Below are 22,803 nucleotides of genomic sequence, written 5' to 3'. Positions count from 1 at the left end.
AGGATATTGCCAGCCCTTTATTCCAAACTTTCTCAGCATCTCCAAGAATATCTGAAACACAAGACAATCTTACATCAATGTCATATTAAGTTTAATTAATATATGGCCTTCTGTAATATATATATATTTCATAACATGTCAGTTTCTTTCTTTTTTCAGTCCTTTCACACATACTCTCTTCTGGTTGGTGTTGTCTTTCTCCCATTTATTATCCCCATGGCTAGCTGGGCATCTCATCCTTTAGGTCACAGTTTAGATGATACCTCCCACCCCAGCATTACTCCCCAACTTGCTACTCATTCCTTCATTCATCCTTCCATTTAACACATTTATGGTCATCTCACATGGTATATGCAGACACTGTTAACTGCTAAGTGTTAGGATACAGTGATAGGCAAAAGCAGAAGTGATTCTTGCCCTCTTGGAGCTTATAGTGAGGAGAGGGAAGAAGACTTTAAGCAAGTGATCACCCAAGTAAACAAAATTGCAACTGTAAAGTCACCATGAGGGGAAGGTGCCCCATGCTATCAGAAAGAATTAGGGTCTAACCTATTCAGGTTGGATAGGCAGGGTTTCCTGGAAGAGGTGAGAACAGCATCTTGTTTTTCAACTTCATGGCTGTTATGGGCTGAATTGTGTTCCCCCACAATCTATGTGTTGAAGTCCTAACCACTACTTCCTCAGTATGTGACTACATTTTGGATATAGGATTAAAAAAGGCAATTAAGGTAAAATGAGGTCATATGGGTGGGCTCTAATCCTGTTTGACTGATGTCTTTGTATGAAGAGGACATTAGAACACAGTGCATAGAAGATAACCACATGAGGATACACGGGGAAGGCAATTTGCAAGTCAAGGACAGAGGCCTTAGAATACACCAACTGTGTCAACACCTTGGTCTTGGACTTTTATCTTCCAGAATTGTGAGAAAATAAATTTCTGTTGTATTACTACTTTTCTGTGATATTACTTTACAGCATCCCTAGAAAAAACACACAGTGGTACTTAGAATTTTTAGATTTCATTTTTTGACTCATTTTTTTGGTTCCCTCCCCATTTCTTGAGAAGATTGAACCTGTCTTCTTCACTATTGTATTTCAGCATCTAGCACAGAACAGAACATAGTATTTCCTCAATGACTATTTATTGCATGTTGACAAAAAACACTGTGTCTTACATTGTCATTGACTTGATTGACTTGGGGCTTTGAATGACCACTTCCTTCCTTCCCCCACAAGGATACCTGTTCTACCTGTGAAATCTTGGGATATGTGCTTCACTCGGTTATGCTGCCTGAATTTCCTGAAACTCAAAGGAAAATATTCACTTCAGACTTTTTCTTGGAAAAGAAACATCTGCATGAACCTCCATTAGTGTGGGTTATTCATTTCTTCTCCAGTTTTTGCACACAGAGCACTCTGAATTTTCTGATTCAACAAATTTTCTGATTCATCTACCTTTCTGATAGACCCCAGTGGAGGTGCTGTTTCTCAGATCTGCCAGCTTTCTCTCCAGTTGGTGCTGTGGTCTGCTCTATTTGTTCCATTCCCCAGGAGTCCATGGGCCACAGAAGAGTCTCCAACTGTCACGTTGCTTCCAGCTTGGGGTTCTTTATTTGATGGCTTACAGTTTTTGTAGAGAAGAAGGAAACATTTTTTTCCCTGGAGAATACCAACTTTTCCCCCTTTCTGTTTCTGAATATCTTGAACTGGTTAAAATTTGGGGTCCTGAAATCTGTCACTTATTAGGGGCATGAATTTGAGAAACATGTAAATCTCTTTAAGTCTTAGTATCCTCTTCAAAAAGAAGTAATAATTTTATGAATTAAGAGAGATGTTGCACCAAAAAAAAAATAGCTCTTAATACATTAGCAAATGATGGTGGTGGTGATGATGATGATGATGATGTTTTTGACTTCTTAAAATTTTTTTTTTATCATGGAACATTTCAAACATCTTTATACTATATAGAGTATAATAAAGTCCATGTACCCATCACTCACATGGCTAGTCTCACTCTACACATACCTTCAGATATGATGTGTTTATTGCAGACAGATCATTGTTTTCAGCCTCCTTTCGAAACTTTTTATCCTACAGTTAATATGAAAGAACCTTTTGCTATAGCTCTCCAATGTTTGGACTTGAGATTTCTGTGTCTTACTAACTTTACTCTTGTACTTGAAATGTAAATACAATAAAACTACTCATCAAGATAAATTAGAGGAAAGAGGTTGGAATCTAATTTAGTAAGAACTTGTCAGCATTTAAAGACAATTGTAGTTTTATGATTTTTAAAGTCTTATAGTAACTCAAATTAATCTAACTGTTGGGAAACTGAGGTCTTTTGGGATCTATCTTGATAACTATTAGAGAGATAGTTAAAGGAGCATGTTAATTGTTTTTAAAAATGTTCTTATAAAAAGCTTCTTTTTCTTAAATGAGGAGGTTAAGTATTTTCCTTGGAATTTATGTTGTAAGGAAATGTTGTTTTCTGAAATTTTCAGAAGTTCAGAGCCAATGGTAAATCAAGATAAAATTGCCTTTTATTCACTAAACTGTTACACAAACAGTTAATAATTTCTATTGTCTTTTGAATATCTATCTACCATGTGTCAGGGCTTGACATATTCTTATTTCATTTAAATTTTCACAGCAATTCCCTTGTGGCATTATCCTGATGAGGTAAAGCAAACACACAGAGATTAAAATATTTGCCCAAATTCGTATAGCTAAGAAAAGAAAGAAGTAGAATCTGAACCAGTTCTCAAAGCCCATGTCCCTTCCTCTACTCCTTACTTCAAACCAATAGCAGAGGCAAACTCACAGGTGGCTCACTATCATCAAACGGGGTGAGAACTCTGGGAGAGGTAAGTGTGAAGTGCTCTGGCACCCTAGCAGAAGGCAGAGCAGGGTACCACTAACTGACCTCAGGAACGTTTGTTAAGGCTTCCCAGAAGGAAGGCTGATGGGTCTTGGAGGATGATTAGGAAAAAAATTACAACAGTCTATATTCAGTGAAATGTGGTCAAGTGTTTTTGTGTGGCCAGAGGTGCTTTTGAAAATAGTAATTTTTTTCTAATTTGAAAATAGATTAGAGTAGAAAGGATAGAAGCCTGGGCCCTGAAAGCTAACAATCTGAGTTCAAACCCCAGTTCTGCCACACACAAACTTGTCAAGTGCTTTAACTGCTATGAACGTAAGTTCCTTAGATGTAGAATGAAAGTAACAACAGTTCATACTTCACATGTATTATGAGGATTAATTTAAAGGAGATGATGCATATAAAGCATTTATCACACTAACTGGTACATTTTGCTTATTCTCATTATAAGGAAAAAAATTAACCTTAAAAAAACCAAACAGACAATGGTTGGGCAAATGATTTCCTTAAGGATTGGTCATGATCTTAAAAATGAGCTTCTGTCTATTTCATCCTATCTCTTGGAAAATTCCTTTGTCTTTCTATGCAGACCTTTGTGGAAGGCAGTGAAAATCCCAATGGGCATGTTATCCCTCTTTATTCTAGAATCCTCCAGACCACTTTTTTTTTTTTTGACCAGCTCAAAGAAGATACTTCTTCTTCTTGACTTCACTAGTCCCTTGACTCTCGCTCTCCAAGCCCTATTTGGCATGCTTCCATGGTGCAACCTTGGTTTCCCTCAGATAGGATGCTTGACATTCCTCCTCTGTGGCTGTGCAGTCCTGCCTCCATCACAGCCTCCTTATTAAGAGTGAGGATCAGACAACTTCAAGGCAATGCTGGGAGGGAGGACCAGCCTCAGGTTTCCTCTGAGGGCTTGTTCTATATGTTATTCTCTTTCTTCTCAATATTCTTTCAACCTCTCTTTCTATATCCTTCTCCATAGCCCATAAACATGACACAGTTAAGTTTGAGAAAACTGTCCCTTGACCCTGCATGCGCTTCTAGTCACCTCTAATTATCTTTTCTTTCCAGTATGAGATCTGTGAAGGCATGGTCTATAATCACTGGCTCCACTTACCATCCACTTCTTAATCCTTTTAATGAGTTTCATCCCTTTTTATCTGCTAGAATACCCCATCATCACCTCTTCTCCACCTCAACTCCTGTATATCATATATTCATCTTACATGATCTTGTAAATCACCATCCCCTCTATGAATTATTTCCTAAACCTATTATATTAGTCTATGAGACTGCTGTAACAAAATGCTGTAGATTGGGTGGCTTATAAAGAGCACACATCTATTTCTCAGATTTCTAGAGGCTGGGAATTCCAAGATCAGGACACTGGCAGATTCAGTGTCTGGTGAGGTCCATTTCCTGGTTTGTTGTGTCCTCAGATAGCCAACTGTAAGGAAGCTCTTTGGGGCCTCTTTTATAATTCCATTCACGAGGGCTCCCCCTTAATGGTCTAATCGTCTTGCAAAGACCTCACCCGAATACCATCACATTGGGGATTAGGTTTCAACACATGAATTTTAGGGGGATACAAACATTCATTCAGCCTATAGCACCTGTACAGATAGAATTGTGAGACTATTCCCACTAGAACTTGAATCAGTAATAGCCCACTGATTTCCACTTGAATGCTAACATCAATCAGTTGCTTGTGGTTCAGTATTAGAGTAATAGGTTGAGAAAGATCCTGAGGTCAAATCTGGGACTTGCTGGGAGGAGTATTATGGTAAATTAGTGAAGTCTTTTCTGGAACGGGAGGTGAGAAGATGCCTTGTGAGCCACATGTAAACTATTTCGTTTTCCATAAAGAGGCCGTTGTTATAGCAACTATATAACATTAGTTGCATTTACTTGTGTTGCATATTTATCTTGTTATACTAGATGTGAGTCCCTCTGAGTAGTGCTCTGGCTTGTTTGTCTTTTCACCTCAGCAAAAATCACAATCTTTCAGGATTTAGTAATCCTCAGATTTTGCTGAATGCATGAAAAGAAAGCTTTTGCTTTCCTGCCTCTGATTTTCTTGAGATAAATCACTCTTTCTGCCTTTAGTATGCACAATCCCAAATGTTGAATTCACCTAGAGAAGTGGTTTTTCAACCATTTTTAGTGCAGAAACCTTAACCCAAATGAAATCTCATCCTGGATAAGTAAAACACAAAGAGTTCTTGTTTGTAAGGAGGTGAAGGATGGTCCGAAGCCTTACCGTCCTCTCCCCTATCCCCCCACCTCCAGCCATGTTTCCTCCCAAACGGCCGGAGGTCAGAGCAGCAGTTCCCAAAGTGAAGTCTGTAAACCAACAGCAAAGCATCACTTGGGAACCTGTTAAGAGATGCAGTCTCCTCTCTACCTTATATCCACTGCATCAGACTCTCTGGGGATGGGGACAAAATCGGCCTGTGTTTTAATAAGGTCTCAGATAATACTCAGGCATACAAAAGTTTGAAAAGCATTGCTTAAGAGTTCGTTGGGGGTCTTAGTTAAACCATCACTGAGCAGAGGAAGATTACTGGCTCCTTATCAGGTGCTTTCATTAGCCTACCGTTAAAACATTCTCAGAACATAAAGTGTTATCCAGTGCCATTAAACCACAGGGCTCGGATACGCCCAATGCCCGGAAGGCAAGTAACTAAATTTTCCCGCGCTTTAAAAATTGGCGCAACTGAGCCTCAGGCGCAGGCGCAGGCGCAGTGTGCACCTGGCGGGCTGGGGGCGACGCCTCTAGGGATTCGTCAGGTGGCCGGAAGCGGAAGCGGAGCGTCGTCTCCTCAGAGACGGCGCGGCCGCCGCCCGCCTGGGAGAGCGATCTCCGCGACCCCGTTCTTCAGCGAGCGGCAGCAGGTGCGGTTTCACGGGGGAAGGGAAGTTACCCTTGTGGTGTCTAATTATTTCCCTCACAGGCTTTCTGACTGAGTGTGAACTTCTTCCCATACTTAAATTTAAACATTGTCACTCTTGAGGCCTCCCATGTCAATGTAGTGTTAAAAGTGACACGCGTTGGATTTGAGTTCGGAGAACTCTCTGGTCTCACTGGAGATGAGACATTTCAGGAGGTAGTGATGGAAGTGACAAAGTGTACGCATTCCCTGCCTGGGAAGAATGATGGGTTCGTGCCCATATTCGTTTATACCAGCAGTGACTTCTCTCCAGTGGATCTTCACTCTGGGAACCAGAGCTCGGCTGAAGCTGTGGATCCAAGGAGGAAAGAAAGAAATTCAGTTGCCCCAAGACTGTGTTGAAGCCACAGGAGGAATAAAAGGGCACCTGCTTCAGCAGCCTGAGCCCAGCAAGCTGAGTTTTGTGGGGGAAGTTGCGGATGGCAAATTCCCAGCCAAGATGGATCGTTTAGTGTGTTTTTTGGCTTGGGAATCCTGTCTCTGGGTTTACATCCTGGTCTGACTGCTGACCGCGTGGAGCTAGCTGAAGCTTTTAGGGAAATCTATTACCAAATGGATCATCAGTTTAGGAATGGGCTTGAGTCCAGACATTATGTACTTAAACATTAACCTCACAACTAGCCATAAGGATATGGTGATCTGACCTGGAGACAGTTTTAATTTGCTTTGACCAGAGACAGTGAAGAGTCTGTTCTATGTACTGTACAGTGGGGATAATGAATACCAGGATCGGGGATGGGAGATCCTGCAGTATTTCAACAGGTACACCAGCATCCATTCATGTAGCTGTTCTTCAATTGATAATGTTCAGAATCAAATCCCAAAAGACAAGATGGAGTTCCTTCCTGAGGGACACTCTAGGTACATCTATCTTCTCTTTCCTGATGACATGAATTTCCTCAACCTTGACAGATACGTCTCTAATATAGAGGGTCATCCCCTGGGCTGTCAGGATTTTAGCTTAAAAAGCTTGGAATAACTCCCAATCATAAGACTTTTCTGGATTGAACATTGTGTATAGAATTTTTTTTTAAGTTCCTAGATTGGCAAGCCAATTGCTTATGCATAAAATTAGTCATCCTTTGACCTTTAGCCATGGGGGTGTGCAACCCAGCTGGCTATTGTGAGTCAGACAAGTTCCAATTCTGGATTGAAGATGGCAAGTCCAACGAGCTGGGGTCCAGGACCCTTTGGAAGGCCAGGTACCTATGGGTTTTTCAGGGCAGATGCCAGTTGTTTTGAATCCATCCTCATGTGTTTCTTTAAGTGGTAATTCTCTTTGACTTTGGGGTTTGTTTCTGTCTGTGCTTTCTAAATCAGGACCAGTGTAAAAAGGAGGAATAAAATCAGCAAGTTTTTGATTTATAGAAAAAACAAAACAAAGCAAAAACCTACCAACAATACAAAATCCTGCCAAACAGTCTGATTTGTGCTTTCAGTTAGCTCCTTTGGGGGGAAGCTGCACTGCTATTTGGGAGAAGAGAGAGGCTTATAGCTGGTGACATAGTTGACGGACCCTGACAATGGAGGCTAATGGGGAAGGCAGGGGTAGACTAAATATGCCCTGTGGAAGGACATGGCTCCTGTTGAGCTTGGTCAGCTTGTGATTTAAAAAGATATTAAGGAAAAAATAATTGGTTGCAATTCCAGTGACACTTGCCAGTGTCATTCTCACTATTAATTGAGTTCCCATACTGTGCCCAGTAAAGTTTTAACAGAGCGAAGCATGGTAAATTTGTAGACCCAGCAGGTTGCTTATTGGGGTTGCACAGTCTGGCTTTTGCTATGAGCATGGAACGATGGGCTATCAACTTTACATTTACCCTCCAGCTGGGCTCTCTCAGCTGTTCGGAAGAGCCAAGCCAGGTGACTATAGACAATAAGTAAAAGGAACAATTTAGGATCCCATGCAGATTAATAGTGAGAAAGAGGTTTAATAATTTTTTTTTGATTTGAGAGATACTGTCATAGAACAGTAGAGAGGCACTGTAAGTGAATAAGATCTCAGATCATGGAGTTGGTGAGACCTACGAGATACTGTTCTGAAAACATTCTTCCCCCGTTGTATAGCTCTGTGGAGTACTATACTTCCCTTCTACATGGATGTTGGGCTTAGCCATGTGACCTACTTTGGGATGTTAGCAGAGGTGATGGGAGCAGGGGCTTGAAATGTGCTTATGTGGTTGGGCCTGCCCCCTTGTGCTTTGGTTATCCATCACAGGAAGGATATGCTTCTGGTAACCACGCTCCTTTCAGCTGGGATCCAGAGTAAGATCCTGGAGCCAACCTGCAATCTGCTGATGGGTTATCAGCTGAGTCATAGCTGACCTGTACATTCCTGAGCCTGAAAATAAATGCTGTTGTTGTATATTGCTGAACACGGGAGTGATTTGTTGTGTGTCTGGTGTAGACACTTGGGTACAAATACTCCCTCTGCTGCCTTCTAGTAGTGTAATTCTGGCAGCATACCACTGTGTTTAAGCCTTAATTATGCAATATGGGCAGTGGTTTAACTATCACACAGGTAGCATTAAATGAGCTAATACATATAAGTATGTTTCATTATATCTTGTACTCAATAAACATTAGTTATAGTTTAGAGCGATAAGTATAGTAATGATGGATACAATTTATTGAGCACTTACTACTCTGTGCCCAGAGCTAATGCAGATATTTTGCCTGTTTAGCTAATATTCCCTACAACTCCAAGAAATAATTATTAATATTATATTCTTGATATAATACATTAATATATTCCCATTTTATAAATGAATGTTCAGAGAGGTTAAGTAACTTGAACAAAGTTGCATGGATAGTAAGTTATAGAGTTGAGTTCTTGTTCTAGTGTGCTTTACCCTGTGGCTTATGTTCTTTGCATTATGCTAGACTTCTTCATCCAAGTTTATGACTACAACTAATGTCAGTATAGTGTACCATGGTTAATGAAGCATTTTCATATTGTCACATATAATTCTTCCAATTACAAAGTTGGACAGATAGCAGTGTGGCCCCCAACAGGTTGTTTTTTCTTTTCTCTGGCTGCCAAGAAATCACCTTGGAATCAACACATGCAGATCCCCTTCATTTAGTAGGATAGATGCAGTCACTTTGATATCACATAGGGAGCATCCTTTTAGAAGGGTTAATGTGTTTAAAGCCACAGGGTCTTGTTCTGCCTAGAATGGTGGGGTTAATCTTTCTCAAGTCCCTGGGTAGCCACTTTTAAAAGGATAAACAGGCAGCCCCATATTCTGAAGGCAGAGGCTGTAGTCAGACCGTTTTTGTTTTTAGGGCATCATAAGGAAAGCAGCCTGTTTCCCTGGTTTGGAAAGAAGGTGGATAAGTGGTTCTGGATCTGAGAGGTAGAGGGTAAAGAAACAAGAGTGACCCCGGTGCTCCTGGGGCCAAGTAGTTCCCTGGAAAGTGGCTGTATATGGGAACTGCAAGTGTTGGTCATTAGATCTGTAACTGGTAGAAGTCCAACTATGGGGCTTTGTTGGTTAAGCCTAACTTTAAAGGGACTGAGACTCTTCTTTCGAAGAATGACTTCAGGCTGTGCTGGAATCTGGAGCTGTGAAATATCACAGCAGTGGATCCACAGCAATTTTGGTATAGAACCAGCTCTAGCAAAGAAATTAGGCCTGTTGACTGATCAGACTCTTTTTTCCATCCCCCTGGGTAAGAAAAAAATCTTTTTATGGATCTCTAAATACCTTGAGTTTCTTGCCTAATTCATGAGAATAAGGAGCTTTAAGAGGGAGATAGTGGCTTTATTGCTAATAAAGCTAATAGAAGTGATGTGTCCATATTTGTATTTCCAGTGTGCGTAGCTGTTTGTATCTGTTATATACGGTTAGGGAAACCACAGCTTGGAGACATGCCCAGATATTTGTAGTTAAGAAGTGATGGCATCAGGACTCAGATTCTGATCTTCTGATTGTACTTCCTGCCCCTCCTGGTTTCCTCAGTCTGACCAGGTGGAAGAACTCAGTACTTAGAGTTGTTGCCCCACCTACAGAAGATGCACATAAGGCAGTGTTCAAGTTTAACAAGATTTATGCATTGAGGTGACATGAGAGATTTATCAAGACAACTTCGAACTGAATATTGGATACCTCTGTTTATAATAGGTTTTGTTTTTCACCTTGTAAGATTTTTTCCACTGGCCTCTTTAACCTCACTTGTCCTCATATTCACACCATTTTCTTAGTCTCCACCCTCCCCCACCTTATCTGTCCCTTCTTCTATCTCTCCGTTTCTCTCAAGAAGAAAAAACATGTTTTTTTTTTTGTTCTCTGTTCCCTCGGCTCTTTCTCATACCCACTGTGTGTAGTTATTTGTATCTATTACATACAGTTGGGGAAACCAAAGCTCTGAGTGAAATAGGAAGCCATTGAAAGGTTTGGAACAGAGGAGTGAGCTGATCTTATTTATGTTTCTAAGAGATCTCTCTGGTTTCTGTCTTGAGAATAGATGTTAAAGAGCCATGGGCAGAGGGAGGTAAGTTGGGAGATAGGATAATCCATGATAGAGTTTAAGGTGCTTGTTCCAGGGATGTTGTGGTGGTGAGTGGTGGAAGTGGTTGGACTTTCTATGTATTTGAATGTAATGCTGGCAGAATTTGATGAATGGTTACCTATGGTAACCTAAGAGAGAAGTGATAAAGATGTCTGAAGCTTTTGGAAGAGCACCTTGAAGGATGGGGTTACCGTTAGTCATGTAGGGAAGACTATGGAAGGAACATGCTTGGAGGAGGATGATCAACAGCTTAGTTTTGGGCATATGGAGCCTAGAGACATAAGCATATAGATATCAATCAGGAAATGGAATATTCTAGGCTCAAGTTCAGTGGGGAGGTCTGAGCTAGAGATATAAATTTTGGAAGCATCTGAAACTGATGGCTTTGAAAAACCAAGAGATTAGGTGACATCACTCAAGGAATGGTGGGCACATTCAGAGAAGAGCTGTAACGCATGGAACACTGCAACTTAGAAAGGTAAGGAGATGAGGAGACAGGAAAGGAATGGCCTCTTCTCTCCACTAAATATCTACCTAAAATAGTCATTCATATATATGCAAATGCATGTATTATTCAGTCTATAAATGATTCTTTGTGCACATGTGGTTAATAGAACTTTTGTAATTGTAGGTATGTAGTAGACATTGAATAAATATTAGTTGAATGAAGAGCAAATAGAAGAATGACTGAAGTACTTCATCATCTTTCCCACACTGTCTGAGGCCTACAGTAGTGTTTTGAGGATATTATTTTAATGTGTTTTTTGCCTCTTTATATGTACACTGGAGTGCACCCCAGACCATCAGAGGAGAATATTGTCCCTGAATCGACTTCCTTATCCCAACTCTCTGTGGACTTGGGGTGATCTGTTCAGGCAGAGCCCTCTGTGCATTCAGAGGCTATTTAGAACTAGTAATATCACTCTTTGGGCAAATGATAAACAAAGCACTCAGGCCATAAGTAGAGAAGGAATTTTTTTGCAGGAAGGTGTTCAGGGAATTGAGCTCTTTTGCTGAGAGCCCTACAGCCTGCCCAAGGCAGGGTAAATAGGCAAAAGATCAGATTCACTCCTTATCCTCCAAAGAAATGGCTTTCAATCTGTCAGTCCAGTAGGAGAGGCAGCAACTCTGAATGCCTCACCAGTGCCTTCCTGGTGGGAATGTGCAGTTGGCCATGCTGATTGCTTGCCTTTCTTCTGATTAATATCCTCTTGGTGTTGAAATTCATTTGGATTCCAGATGCCTCATCTTATAGATTTCAATTTAGAAGCAGAGGAAAATACAATAGGATTCTAATTATATAGAGTTTTAAATATCACTGAACAGTCTCCCTCCTACTCTTCCTGACCCTGCTGTGACTTTTTTTGGAAAATAAGATTTTCTTTTCTTGGTGGGTGCTGGAATCTCAAACTACCCTTTTACTTGTGCTAGTTCAAGAGGATATTTTTTGTTTGTAACTTGGAGGTTTCTCTGAAGAACCCTTAGAAGTAAAAAGAGCTTGACTTTGTAGTATAGGTAGGACAGTTGGATTCACCCCCAAGTAGAAATATCAGGAAGGAGTCATCTAAGCTTTGTGAAATATGGAATAAAGAGTCCTCTGGTATCTTCACAGGGGCTTATAGATACACCCAAAGGTAGACAAAGTGTCTTCCTGACTCTGACTCTTGCTCACACAGCATATTGACATGTAACATGGCATAAAATGCCACGTGATCCTGATCAATTCACATGTACATATAACCTGAAAGTGTGCTGGAAACTGTTAAGATCCAATAAGGCAAATCTTTTCCAGTGGGAGAAGGAAGCCAGGGGATAAACTCTGCCATCATTTTCCCCGTGGAGAGTCTTGAGACTGAATTTATACAGCTTTTTGGATGACGATCTTATAAGACAACAATTAGTTGGACTTGGCAGTGGCCAGCTTGATGATGTGTCCTCAGCTTTTACCTTCCTTCCTTTGTTTTACTTCCCTTACCCCTCACTCCTGTTGCATGTGTTTGAACTCTCAAATACAGTAGGACCACATAATCCTTTGCTTCAGGCTTTGTTTATAGTCTAAGGCTGGTTTCTGAAGAGCATGGGCTTCTCACCACTCTTGATGGTGTGGGCTGCCAGAAACAAAATTATTAAACATAGCTTTATCATCTGAAAAGAAGAGATTTAATGGGTTGACCAGAAAGGCTATGACAGGATTCGTGCAGCAAATTTCAAGGAGATTTTCTGTGTAGCTTGGTTTTTTTTTATCAGCTACAGATGTGAGACTCTTCATGTTTCGGGAACACTAGATTGTGGCTAGAGAGGGGATCAGAAACCAGGATCTACTGATTGGTCAATGTGATATGCTCACTTTGGCAACCTCAAAGTTTTCTTTTCTTTACTGTTTATTCTTAACAGTTCTACTGAATTGGGAGTTGGGTGGCGGAAGTACTGCCTTAGCCTCTTTATTGCCACTTAATGCAGTCCTCTCTGGGTGACTCTAGCCAGCATCAAGATTATTAGAAAAAAAAAACAGATCAATATTGGAAGTAACAGAAATGTAGCATAAATATGGAATTAGTGGTGAAAAAAGTAGGGAAAAATCACGTGTAATTTGTGTCAGTGGCTGACTGGGTGTTCATGAAACCATTTTCCTTTTCCCCCAGAGCAGTTGGATTACATCCCCAGCCTTCTTTACAGGTAGATGGGGCTGTATGACTGAGTTCTGACCAATGGAATGTAGGCAGATTCTAGGCAATTCTGGGCTTAGCCTACCTCCTGTAAGTGATTCTCCATTCTTTGTCCCCAGTTTGTAATTGAATTGAGAGGATTCTAAGGACTTAGAGGACCATGGAGTCCCAAGATGGAAGGAGCTTAAGTCACTGAATGACCCATTTCTCCATGGCTAACCCATACTGGACTGTCACATGAGAACTTGCCTATTTCTGTGTTAAGTTACATACATTTTGGAGTTGTTATAGCATTTAACCTACTCTGACTGGTATTTAAGTGTTACATGGGTGGTTATCAAGAACAAAATATTTCCCTACTTACTGGTCTCCATAATAGACACACATGGGAATGTCATCTGTGCAAAATAGGTGCAGGCAGACAAGATTATATTTAATGGGTCTTTTTATTCCCTACAACAATCCTCTTTCATCCCTAGTGGGGAAGGTTTCTGGGAGCAGTTGATAGAGATGGAAAAGTTTGCTAAACACATTGATCACCACGGCACCCAAATCTGGGTGACACTTGTGTTTGCTCAGTGGGCGATCACCATGTAAAAGTAGTTTCCTTGGGCAAAAGGGAATGTTTTATGATTATATCAAAGGGCAAGTGGGTATCTGTGTTTATGTGTGGGGAGGAGGGGGTAAACCCTGAAATAAGCCTTTCTGACCATTATAAAACCTTCAACTTACTATCCTTTTCCTTTTTTCTTCTTCCTCCCCCTTCCCTTTTATTCCTTCCTTCCTTTCCTTCCTGCCTCCATCCCTCTCTTCCCCCTTCCTTCTTTCCTTGAATATTTATTGATACTTTGTGCTAGGCAATAGAATCTACTGGCTTAGATTCTAGGTATTTCAAGCATCAGGAGCGCTTCCTGTTGTTACCAGTAATTATAGTCCTTTGGAGTCATGAGATAAATGAGACTTTTTTGGCAGATGGAACTTTAGGAGATCTTATTGGTGCAATTTCCTAATCCAAGCTTGGCTCAGAGAATAAGGCTTTCACAAGATTATATAAGCTTTAAAATTACAATAACTTCTCACACTCTCATCACAACACCATACCCATCCATATCCATATGTCAAGATGTGGGTGTAGGGAACATAATTTCTATCTTGTGAGAACAGCATCATCTCCATTTTTGATATCCAGATAGGCTAGGATCAAACTCCCACAGTATTTTTACTCCCTTGAGCCCCCTCACTATGTCATAGTGAGTCTTAATTGTCTATATTTTGGAGAGATAAGTTAATTTTTGTAAGAAATACTGAGGACTGTATCTGTATACACTGTACAGATATTTAAAAACTAAAGATTTGGAGCAGGGGAGTGACATGACCTAATGCCTTCATTTTACAGATGAGGAAGGGGACTCTCATACAATGAAGAAAGGTACTCCAGGTCATACAGTGAACAAGTTGCAATTATGGATCTAGAACTCTGGTCCTTTGGATGAAATAGTAGTGGACTTACGTTGTCTCTTTATGTCCATTTCCTTATTTGTAAAACAAAGACATCAGACTGTGTCATTTCATTTCCCTCTCAAAAATCTTTTGCCTTTCCAATATGTGTAAATTACATACACAGACCCTGACTGACTTCATGGAACAGGGATCCCTTCTGCCACTTAGGAACATCCATTAGGAACTCATGCTTGATCAAGAAATAAACTTTTATTGTACATTTCTGAGATTTTAGGGTTGTTATGAAAGCCTGTTACAAGGGTGTTACCTTTAATAATAAAGATGGGTAGTCTGGACCTTTTTCTGACTGACCATAATGATTGATTCAAGGAGCTGTCACATGTTTTAAGCATGGCCAATCAGAGCATGCCAGGAAACTTCGTATGTAGCAGAGACATACGGTATTTTAACTTTGGGGGGACTGTAAGTTATAAAGGTAATTTAAGCTCGAATTGCTGTGGCTATTCTTACTCCTTCTGAAAAGAACGAAGCTATCCCAGAGAAAAGCAGAGATGAGTCATGGTAAAAGTGGGCCATGATACCATTTGATCACTTGGAATTATGACTAAATTCCTAGGCTTTGCAGCTAAGTGAGTTAGTTAATTTCTTTCTGTTTAAGCTAGTTTGAGTTGAGTTTCTGTCACTTAAAGCTGAAAGAGCCCTGGCTAAATACTAACTGGAAGCTAAAGTAAAAGCCATATGTAATGGCAGTACTTTATGAAGTCTTAGAATTCTTCGATTTTTTTGCCCTAAAATAATTTTTATTTAATTAGCTGCAATGTGAAAAAGTGAGTAACTGCTCATGGGGGAACCTAATTTGGTAACCTCTGGGTTGATTTCATGAATCTCTTTCAATTTCTAAATCCTTGAAGGGCCTGCATCAATAGTAACTCAATATTGTGTCTTAATATTTTGAGACAACAAAACATTTCTGTATTTCTTTAAGATGATCTGGGCCATGTTACCACCCTTGCAATTTTCCTCTAAACTTGCCTTCTCTTTTTGTCAAGTTCCTGAAGCAGCAATAAATTAAACTAAGCATCAATAAACACAGTTCCCTTCAACTTACGTTTCTAGTTGCCAGAAGTCATTTCTCTTTGGTCTCTTGACAGGTAACAGGCATGATTCCAGCATAGAATACACTGTAGCGGTATTGATTTTTCTGTGATAATAGTAGTACAAATTTATTAAACTATCACCCTTTACTGGGACCTGTGCCTTACTCACAAAGATTACTTTCCCTTAAGAAGCACTCCTAGGCTTCTTGTGTATGTCCATGTTAAAGTCTAAATCCCTTAGCTTGTTTGGAGTTCAAAATTCTCCACAATCTGACCTGTACCTTACTTTCCAACCTTATTTCTCTGTCCTTTAATCAGATTGCATTGCTTGTGTTTCCTCTTACATTCCCATTATTCTGCTTTTATTCATGATGTTTCTTTTGCCTGCAGTGCCCTGTTTCTTTTCTTCCTCTGTATATACATAATTCTTACCCTTCTAGGCCAAGCTGAAGTGCCACATTCTCCATGAGGCTTTTTTTGATAACCTCAGCTGAAGTGACCTCCTCCTTACTTAGAACTTGGCAGCACTTTGTGCTCCTCTTCTATCAGTCACCACATTCACTACAGTGCTCGCACAACCAGAACCTCCACGACTCTCACAATTAACCATGCCAATCTAATACTCCCCAGTACAATGACGAATGTCTTCACTCTCCCTCAACAGCAACAAAGCTGTGCAGTACTGGGGCCAGAATTCAACTCTAAGCTGTCTGAATCCCAAACTGGAAATTTTAACCACTGTGCTTTACTACTTTTTCCTATGATTCCTATGATGAATTGTTATTGATGAATATGTCTTATTTTCAAGACTGCATTATAAACTCCCCCAAAGCAGAGTCCATTTTAACCTTGTGAATGCTTGGTGGAAAATCAGGGAAACGGTGGATGCTTAATAAATATTTGGATGGATGAATGATGAAAGGAGATGTACACTTCAGCAATTTTTTTTTGTTGTTGTTGCAGGAACTGAAAGTTATATTTCATTGGTTTTAGAATACTGGCAGCAGGAGAATCTCTTCTAATTATGTGTGATGTGGATATAATAATGAAATAACTTTTAACTGGGGGTTGGAGAAGAAAACTCAGAAGCACATTGGGTACGAGAGGAAAGAGTGTGAACAGAGGATTCATAGCCTGGATATGTAGTTAAATTAAATTATTATGTGGTAATTTGAATTTATGTATTAAAAGAGCACATGGTGATATAAAATGATGTCATATATATATTAAATATATCTTGATATCTTGGTTCAGGATAAATATCTCTCATATTTTTTCCCTGAAGCTGCTGACCCAAAAGATCAGTAATTCTCAAACTAATTTTCTTGCATGACATTTGTGTTGGATGATTCTTGTGTGAAATTTTCAGTGGGCAGATCATAACTCTGCTATTCTCTCACTCGGCAAAATATGTCAGAAAGTTAGCAGTAATAGTGGTAATATTTTAATTGTTATGATGATGTTCAGATTCGTGAAAAAAGCATTGGTGATTTTAGCATTTTAACTATTATTGATAGCAAATGGATTGTGACTCTACACTACATTTCAAAACTTACGCCAGCAGCATTTTAAAGGTCAAGCAATATCTACTTTGTTCCAGAAAGATGCCCACCAGAGGACGTGGTTGTGTTACAAAGGTTGATGCATTTCCATTGGTTGAGACTAAGTCTTAGAGCAAGATTTCGGAGTCTTTTCCTTCAGAGGTGGGAAACTGATCAAGGGAGAGCATTATACAAGCTGAAGACCTAAAGATGAATGAAATGTGACATTGGATCAAATCAGTACATTATCTAGCCCAGACTTGTGCCCTAATGTGTATATAAGGCATGACTAGAAAGTTTAAAATATTTGCTCCTCATTATGGATAACATGAAATTGACTTTAAAGGCAAGGGCTGGGCTTTGTAATTTTGGAGTTCACATTACTACCTAGTACAGCTATATACAACAGAAGCTAACACTTACAAAATCCTATAATGAGATAAGCCTGTACTGGGCTATGGTTTCTTTTCATTCTCTCAATGGCGCAGACAGGCAAAATGCTTTTGTCCACAATTTGAAGATGAAGAAATTGAAGGTCCATAGCAATTCCCTAAATTCCCACACCTAGTAAGCATATTAGATGAGAATGAGGGGCTGTGTAGGAGGGATAGAGGGGAAGGAATCCTGCCTCTCTGGAAGAGCTAAGATATCCCAGGCATCTGTAAGAAGGTACTTCTGGTATGAAAAATAGATTTTAAAGTCAGATGGATCTGGATTAGAATCACTCACTACCTATGTGACCTTTATGAGCACATATATCAAATACTTATTACAGTGTGTGGCACACACTAAACAATTAATAAATACTAGCAACACTAATAATTACAATTATTATTGCTAACCAGAGCGTTAAGATGAGGTCTTGGGTCTGTTTGGTTTTAAAGTCTGCACACTTCTGTATTATACTGTGTGGATTCCCACATATTTATTAAGTGAATAGATTCTCCCTAGTTTCTTTCTTTTTTTAAAAAAAAATTCTTTTAATCACTTATCATGGCTGTATGCTCTGTGTATTTATCTACAGCTGTAAACTTGGTAATAATAGAGCATCAACTGAGCCCTAGGCTCAGAGTTTGAGTCTCCTCACTGCAGGTGGTCTCTATTTAATTTTATGATGGGTCTATTTTATTGATTCCTGTAAAGGCTGCATTTTAGAAACTGGATCCTCAGCTGTCAGTCAGTAACCTGAAAGAGGTCTCCTTGCTCACTTTTCTGCCTCCGTAAGTGTAGTGACTTGCCAGTCACTTTAAGACATCTTAATGAGTGAGTTTGGAGAATCCATTACATACTTTGGACCTGATTTTCACTTGTCAGTTTGCTTTTTTCTTCCCTTTTTTTTTTCAAATTAGCAGAGTTTTACTTCAATATTTTGTCTGCTCATAAATGACTCTGAAAAAGCCGATATGCAAGAGGCTGGCACGCTGTCGTCTAAAGGCAATGTCGAGGTGGCTAAGAATGTCTCTCAGACAAGAGGCTCTGCTCAAAACCTCCCTCTGCTGGGGTGAGGGCAGCAGCAGGGGCGGGTGGGTCTGGGACAGAGGAATAAACAGACATCCCTTAGCTTTGCCATCAGGGCTGGTGGCCCAGGACCCCAAGGTGGTGGATCAGAGGTTGACGGCTTGGACTTCCCAAGGCTGCCCAAATGTCTGGGTGTGCTGGGGAAATGCTGAGGCTTCATGAGGCCCATGTGCCAGCTGGAAGGGCCCTTGGTCAGCCAACTGCTCCTACTCCAGCCCCAGGGAGAGCCCAAACTCCCTGCTGGCTGGGCCTGCTGGGCCCTGGGGTGGGCACAGCCTCTCACCCAGAGCAGCCCTTGCCAGGAGGACTTTCTGGTGTTACCTGTCATGTAGTGTCAGGTGCTGAGGGCTGGCTGTGGCCTTGAAGCAGGCAGGGGCAGCAGGCGAGGGTCCTGAGGCAGTGGCTGGGGGCCTGGCACCTGCAGCCATGGGCTGCCCATACACTCAGGTTTATTTCCAGAGTGTGGTGCACTCCAGGAAGGGTGGTGAGCATGGTGCTGGCAGCCTCGGCCCAGTAGTGTGTGTCTGGCGGGGGGTGGGGGCAGGGGCCGGGCATCTCCAACAAGAACCAGTGAGACCCAGACAGGAATCTGTCTTGAAGGTGGCCAGTGGCGGCCCCACCTATAACAGAGCCCTGATCTCAGAGGGGCCCCACAGGGGCCAGCCCAGCAGGGTGACCTCCCAGGCACGGGCAGGCCAGGCTGAACCCGGCCACAGCAGGAGATGTGGGGGAGAGTGACGTTAAGGAACCACGCAGGAGGGCCAGTTGCGGGCAGGGCACAGGGAGCGTGGGCAGACCGGTGGCCCAGCCATCAGAAGGTGAAGCAGCGCTCCTTGGGGTGGCCCACGCGTTCCAGGTTGGACAGGCAGGCATACTGGATCATGGGCGGGGGTCCGCACATCAGCACCAGCGGCTCCTCCTCCGGGGGTGGGAGGTGGTCCCGGATCATCTCCTCATTCACGAAGCCCTGGCTGTAGTCCCAGGCTTCAGGGGCTCTGTCCACCGTGTACCAGAGCTTGAAGCTCGCAGAATGTTTAGTGTGGTAGTAAAACTTTGGTTCTCTCCCATATAATCTTTTGGGCTTTTATAAGACAAACAGCAATTAGACTTATAGGCTATAAAGACCCCCACTCGATTCTCCCATTAAGCTAAACTAAATTGATATTGGCTGGTCTGGGCCTAGATTTGGTAGCTTGGAGGATAACACTCTTGAGTTATATTTTATATTCAAGCCTATCCAAATCATTTCTTGAACTTGGAGAGAATGGAAGACTTTAAGATCCTGTGTTTAATTCTTGATTATTGATGACTGGAATATTTGCTCAGTAGAGAGAGTAAGCAAGAGACAGTATGTTGTAATGATGAAGAGGAAAGATTTTTTTTAATATAACATGATTTTTTATAACAAGATTTTGAAATAGGACTGACCTAGGGTCTAATCTAGGCTCTGCCACTTATGAGCTGGGCCATCTTAGGAAACTTGAGTTTTCTCATCTATAAATGGAAATAAAAATTTTTTTCTCATATGGTTAGCATGATGATTCAATGAGAAATTACTTGTAAAATACTTATATGATGCCTGGCAGAAGGTAGGTTCTCAATAATTAAAAGTTATTGTTGTTATTATGGATCAAAAGAGATCATTATGTACCAATTATAATTCACTACCAGTAACCCCTTTAAAATGAACAAAGTCGCATCTAGAAGGGTAGAAGCTAAGCGTTCAAGTAAGTGTTAGATTTGCTAGATTAATTTTGTTATAACCTAGCTTCTGTCTCAATGGGAGCTTTTGACCTTGGGAGTGTTTCCATAGGTAGTGTGACTAACCATCCTGGTTTGCTGGAGACTGAGGGGTTTCCTGAGATGTGGAATTTTCAGTGCTAAACCATGGAAAGGTTCTAACTGGTCACTCTATTATAGGTTCTGTTTCTCAACTTTGCTAGATCTTGGTCTTAGCCATGTTGTTTTTTCTATACTTTGTTTTTCTTCTCCAACTTTAAAACTTCCACACAGACTTGTATAGAATATAAGGCAAGACAACTGCCCATTTTTTCCCCTTTTATTTATCAGTTTTTGACATAATGAGTTGCTATCTATCATTCTTCACAAGTTACCCATGAATCTTTTTGTTAGTATAATTATGATCTCATTAAATCACATTTAAATATATGTAAAGTATTTAAAATAATTGCAGTTATTTTTTTTGTTGTTGTTGTTGATCCTCAAATGGTCCCACCTTTGGCCAATGGAAGCTTATTGAAGTTTAGTTCCTTAATCTTTTCTATGTGACCCATGACAAAATTCCTGTTTGTGTAATGGAAACTCTTGTTTCCAGTGGCAACATGTGAATTTTATGCCCCAGGCCTAGATTCATCCATTTCTCCAACCTGTTTCCTTTCGGTGGGAAATAATTTTTGGAGGCCACAGTGGATACTGAGAATGCTCATTACTACTGATTGGGTTATTGCTCCTGGGCTTTCATAGAGGCCTGAGTATCCATTTTTAATTTTTAGAGAAAAAGCATTTAATAATCTTATATTGATTCTTTCAACTCAGATTTAGGATTACAGGGTTTTTGCTTAATCTCATCAACTTTACATGTGTATATTTTCATCCAGTGTGAAAATCCTGGTACTCAATAATGCCAATACAATAACTTGTTTGCTTTATCCTGCACTAGGCAAAAATCTGCCTTGAAGTAACAGTACCAACACTACCATCAATGATATGATGATTTACAACAGTTAAAATATTTTTTGGTATATTTCCACCAGGAATGCACAGCCAAGTTGCTATGATTTAAAGTCACATGTAGTCATTATTCTTTTGTGGTTATACCACTAACCATATATAGTTAGGCTAATTTATTTAAATTTTAGAAATTGCTCCTAATTTAATTTTGTTTTATAATTATGTAAAAATTTTACACTAGTCCAAAGTCTAATCTGTAATACAAAGTGTCCAAGAGTTCTAGCTTAACATCCTGTCTCTTTTAATCTATTCCTTTTCAACTCTAGAGGTAATCTTTTAAAAAATATGTTGACTTAAAAAATTTTTAACATAAGCATATATGTAAGTACATAAATAAGTACACACACATAAAGTGCTTCATTATATAGTTCATTTTATTTACTCTCTCTCTTTTATCTCCTTTTTGGGTATGTTTTTTCTCTTATTTTGGGAGGTTTGTATTTTTGTTCTAATGGTGAACTTTATGCTAATACATTTCTATAATTCTCTCAGTCTTCTCTTTTCTCAGTTTGTTTTTTGTTTGTTCCCAACTATAAGCAGTATTGAAATCAGCTGGTAAACTTTTCTTTCCACCTCTCTTTTACGTCGAGCATCTGACTTGAAGTAGCGGTCTTTTATTCTCACTTATTATCTATAAGACGATCAGTGAGTTTTATTTACTTTTCAAATACTCTTCATTCTATGCTAGTTTTTGGTAATTGTGCTGTGTCTACATTGTAAGAGCATATGCCTATTATGCTGTGTCCTTTATAAACAACACTTAATCTCAGTTTTGCAGGTTTAGTCTCACCTTTAGGCTTTTGGTCCATTTATTTCTAGTTATTTTGATATCTGAATCTTGGTTCGCAAGAGATTCCTCAGGAAAGGATTATGGGAACATTATTCCCTTAATTATTGCATATTCCTATAATTCTGTATCTAGCCTTATACTTAAATTGTTTTACTGCACATACAAATCAATTTTTGACCCACTGTTTTACCTGAAGAGTCTTAAATATGTCTTGTCATCTGACAACCTGTTGCGCTACTGAGAAGTTTGGTGACTTCCTAATACTTGTTCCTCTATAAGTGACACATTTCTTTCTGGAAACTTGTAGGGTCATATCTTTATGACTGATGGTCTGAAATTTCACACTGATGTGCTATGATGTAGGTCTTTGTCACTTACTATGTCCTTTACTTTATCATTTATGTTTATGCTCAGTGTACCCTTGCAATATGGAAACTCGTCTTTTTTTGCAAGGGTGTGTGTGTGTGTGTGTGTGTCTGGTGTGGAGACTGACTATTCCAAATGCTGACATTTAGCCAGTCTTCCTGTTTTCAGGCCTGCAACCCTTTGCTAACATCATTCGTATCTGGTGACTCTAAACCCTGACTGAGCCTCTCTGGGGTTCAGCGAAAATTAGCTCTTTT

At 40.2% G+C, this 22,803-nt stretch overlaps 1 long non-coding RNA gene across 3 annotated transcripts in view; it reads left to right on the top strand.

The window, feature by feature from the left end:
* The first annotated feature begins 5,712 nt into the window (after positions 1-5,712).
* Positions 5,713-22,803, top strand: part of LOC140698773 (uncharacterized) — a 548,636-nt gene continuing 531,545 nt past the window's right edge. Inside the window, exon 1 of one of the 3 annotated variants that reach the window (XR_012076699.1) lies at positions 5,713-5,782. This is a non-coding gene — a long non-coding RNA (uncharacterized lncRNA). The remainder of the gene's footprint in view (positions 5,783-22,803) is intronic. The other 2 variants (XR_012076697.1, XR_012076702.1) reach the window with 2 other exon arrangements.

Source organism: Vicugna pacos, chromosome 10 (assembly GCF_048564905.1).
Source record: "Vicugna pacos chromosome 10, VicPac4, whole genome shotgun sequence".
Taxonomy (NCBI): Eukaryota; Metazoa; Chordata; class Mammalia; order Artiodactyla; family Camelidae; genus Vicugna; species Vicugna pacos.
The sequence above is the reverse complement of the archived record's forward strand: the minus strand, read 5'-3'. Positions and strand labels throughout refer to the sequence as shown.